We start from the raw sequence: 4,521 nt of genomic DNA on the forward strand, positions 1-4,521 counted from the left end.
CTATATCTATACTACTAATCTTGCCAACGACATGCATTGCATAGTTTGAATCAAAATAAAATCGTTTTGGACCGAATAAAATTGCATAGTTTATTACCAGCCAAATAAAAATAAAAAAAGCTCTCACATAGTTTTACAAACGAATAAAAAATAAATATACATCTATTGGTTGCCAACATGAGCCCACATATGCTCAACCCAATCATTTTGCAGTTGCACGTGAGTTTCCCAATCACGCATGTCTTCATGAAATTGGGTGAACTGTTCAAACGTTGCCGCTACTCCATGCTCAGGCACAACATTCTCACCCTGAAACTGAAACCCTTGATCATACAGACATTCTGGGCGCTCGTCTTCTACGATCATATTATGCATGATCACACAAGCAGTCATCACCTCCCACAGTTTCCGCGTGCTCCAGGTATTAGCAGGATACCGAACGATGCCCCATCGAGGTTGCAAAACACCAAAGGCACGCTCGACATCCTTCCTAGCACTCTCTTGCTCTTGGGAAAATCTTTTCCTCTTCTCTCCGACAGGGTTGGGTATTGTCTTCACAATAGTGGTCACTGAGGATAGATACCGTCGCCCAGATAGTATCCTTTGTCGTAGGTGTGGCCGTTGACAGTAAAGTTCACCGGTGGGCTGTTGCCTTCGGCAAGCCTAGCAAACACCGGCGAGCGCTGAAGCACGTTGATATCATTGTGTGATCCGACCATGCCAAAGAAAGAGTGCCAGATCCAGAGATCTTTAGACGCCGCGACCTCAAGTATGACAGTGCAAGCCCTGACATGGCCCTTATACTGCCCTTGCCAAGCAGAAAGGCAGTTCTTTCACTCCCAATGCATGCAGTCTATACTACCAAGCATCCCTGGGAAGCCCCTGCTGGCATTCATCGCCAACAAACTGGCTGTATCTTCAGCAGTCGGCTCTCTCAAGTACTCAGGGCCAAACACAACAATAACAGCCTTGCGGAACTTATACAGGGACTCTAGGCAAGTAGACTCGCTCATACGGACGTACTCGTCAATGAGATAACCGGGCACTCCGTATGCAAGCATTCAGATGGCGGCAATGCATTTCTGATAAGAGGAAAAACCAATCTTGCCAACGGCATCCTCTTTGCACTCGAAATAGTCATCATAGCCGACCACCCCCTCTTTAATACGGTTAAAAACATGCCTACTCATACGAAAATGACGGCGGAATTTCTGATGTTTGAACAATGAGTTTGTTGTATCGAAGTAGTCCATTCAAAGAAGGAAATGCCCGCTCTCTCGGTTGCGATTCAACGCCGGAAGGTGGCTCGGAATGGAGCCAAGGAACAATGGCCACTGGTTTTTGAGGTGGTGATGGACCAACACGGCAGCGAATATCTCCTCCTCGTCATTGGAGGACGAATCGTCGGAGTCGCAAAGAAAATTGTGAAAAAAGAACTCGTCGGCGGAGTCCATTTTGTACCTTGGCAAACCGTCGAACAGCTTGCAGGCGTCGGCAAAGGAGACGGCCGGTGAAGGGAGTCGCAGCACGCACGGACCAGCTAGCTGTCCTGTCGGCGTTCGACGAGCGTGCCGCCGTCCGACGAGCGTGCCGCCATCCGACGAGCGTGTCGGTGAGGATCTGGCTGGCCGGCGAGGCGACTTCTTGCTCGGGGTGGCTGTGTGGTGGGGGGCGCGGGGGATGGGAAGCATTCGGCTCCCCGGCGGCAAGACGGCGGTGGCGGGCGACGTGGGAGTGGGCAGCGTAGCTGCACGGATGTGGAGGCCCTGGCAGCTGGCCGAGTCGCCGGCAAAAATGGGCAGCGGCGTCGGCAACGAAGGAGGAGGGCGAGGGTTGCTGTTGGATTGGGGAGGGCAATGTGGCACAGACCAGCGGGCCCGGGGGGAGGACAGAGCGACCGTACGCGCGTCCGACGTGTGTCCGCGCCGACGCAAATCCGGCTCAAAATTAGGTCAGAAATGGGTCGCCAGCGAACGAAAAGCGGACGTGCATCCGTTTGGGTCGGCGTGTTGGGCTGCCTTTTGTATCCGCGCCGACCCAACGGACGGGGCGGACGAAATGGGTCGCCCCGTTGGAGTTGCTCTAACCCACTTAATTGTATCTAAGAGCACATATTACTTTGGTGGTCTGCCATCCAAATGAATGGATGAGATTAAATGTTCTGCCAGTCTGCCACCAACGTACGGTCTCCACGCATACCCACTAATCTGCTCACGACCTCATAGTGTTTGTCCCTCTTCATTTGTTACTAGATCGTGAATGGCGCGCGTTGCTGCGCCCGTGTATTAGGAATTTTGGATGAAATCGATTTGCATTTTTTTCTAAAAACATGTATTTTGCTTTTTATATATTTTTAGGATGTTATGGGCCACATAATAGAATTTTCTTTTTTTCTTGGGTTGTTGTGGGCCTTTTTTGTTTGTGAAGTGCACACGCAGTCACATCAATAGACCATGGATCACCTCAAAAAAATAATAGACCATGGTTTTCTCAAAAAAAAAGACCATGATGAGGCTCCCGTGGTCTTAATTCTCCCATAGAAGCTAGAGGCGGCATGTTAATGAAATATTATATGCTTATCAATGGGTGGCAATAATAAAGTGCTTATGGCTTTTCAGTTTTCATTCTTGATTACGTATTTGTAACTGATGAGTAAAAAACTTCTTTTAAAGTATTATGTAATGACCACTTGTTTTCTCGAACCCAAAGGAAGCAAAAAGGTGTGCGTGGTTGTCCCTGTCCCGCACCACAAAGCAATCGCTGGTTCCGTTCCGTCTTCTCTAGGCAAAGCGTCTGCACCAAGATAAGATCAATGATTTAGTCTGTGTGCTGCTCTGGATCTTGCCTTTTTGAAAATAAAATATGGTAAATCATACTTTTCAGTACTATTTTTATTACGTTTCAAATTGTTAGGCTTGGACAGATTTTTTGATATTCAATTTCTCTACTTGGGCTCGCTGTTGTTTGTGGATCCCTGAAATTGTAGTACTTGGGGACGACAGGGTCGTGTTCCAGGAAGGGGTATAGGTTCTAGCTGCCGTCCTCGAAGTTGTTCTCTTTGCATGCAACAAATGCAGGCATATCCATTCACAAGAACTCCGCACTGATGAGTCCATTTGTTCGCAATGTTCTTAGGCGTGAGGGGTTCGCCACTAGGTTTGATGGATTTGATGTGGTACTTTACGCCATCCTTCAACAATCTGCCCGAGCCTCGCTTTGTCTTGCTGTCTGTAGAAGCAGATTTGCTCGATCTGGGGGGCTGAAAGAAGAAAGATCGGTTCGTTAATATATATTCAATAAAAAAACATGTGATGATCACCATGATGCATGCTTATATAAATATACCTCGCCGGTAGTGTTTGTTATTTGAAGATCAGCATTGTCTGTGTCATCACAAACATTGTCTGTGTCATAATCATAATCATAGTTTATGACTTCATCAGCCCGGTCGTCGAGATCGAATATCTTTTCATCACCCTCTCCGGTATTGTTAAGATATTGGGAGCCGTCATCTGCTTCATTCAGATCATCTAGCCTGTGAGGGCTGCATATGATGTCGAACAATTCCTATTCTCTCTCTAACGGTATTGTCCGCCATAGCTTTTACTTTACTAATAATACAGAAGAAATATAAAACAATTTAGTATTCAAATTACAATGCATGGATGCAATTAATCAATAAGGAAAATCTGAATCTCGAATACATCCTCTCGAATATATAATCTCGAATACATCATCGTCTTAATATATATAATCTCGAATACATCGTATCGAATACTATATATCGAATACATCACTGGCTAGGTACCTAATAAAGATCGAGTACTACAGAAGAATCTAGGGCACCACTCGCGGTTCCTGGGGCGCGGACGGTGCACACGCAAAGAGAAGGAACCATCACAGGATCATATCTCCGGTCATCTGCCCAAAGAACCCGCCAAGTAGTGGAGAACCTGACGTCGTCCATAGCAGCCATGTAGCGATGGACGTGCTCATCTTCCTCCCTGACACGGCGACGCACCACCTCTGGCGGGGCCGGCTGCCTCTGCACCGAATGTGGCCCACGCGAACGCCACCAAAGAAGATCAGGGTCGAAGATGGGACCCGAGGTTGGGTTCCTCACCAAGAGGCGCGCCCCTCCAGGTAGCACCTCCCAGTGCTAGCCCGGCGGAGCCCAGTCCCGGACATGGGTCCCCTGAAGCATGACGTCATCGCGAACGGGTCGACGGCGAGGATGCGGGCCGGGCATATCGTCGAGAACAAATACTATATGCCCGCAAAAAGTAACATTTTTTAAATGATTGGATTGTGATAACTAAAATTCTATATATATGCAAATTCTAACAATTTGACATTAATCTAATTCATCTAACTAAAACTAATTCTAAAATTTCATGATTATATAACTAACATTTCCATAACAATTCTAATATTTATATAACTAAAAACAGAAAAATTGCTAACATTTCTATAAATATTTCTATAACTAAAAAACAGAAAACATTTATAACATTTCTATAA

Source organism: Triticum aestivum, chromosome 4B (assembly GCF_018294505.1).
Source record: "Triticum aestivum cultivar Chinese Spring chromosome 4B, IWGSC CS RefSeq v2.1, whole genome shotgun sequence".
NCBI lineage: Eukaryota > Viridiplantae > Streptophyta > Magnoliopsida > Poales > Poaceae > Triticum > Triticum aestivum.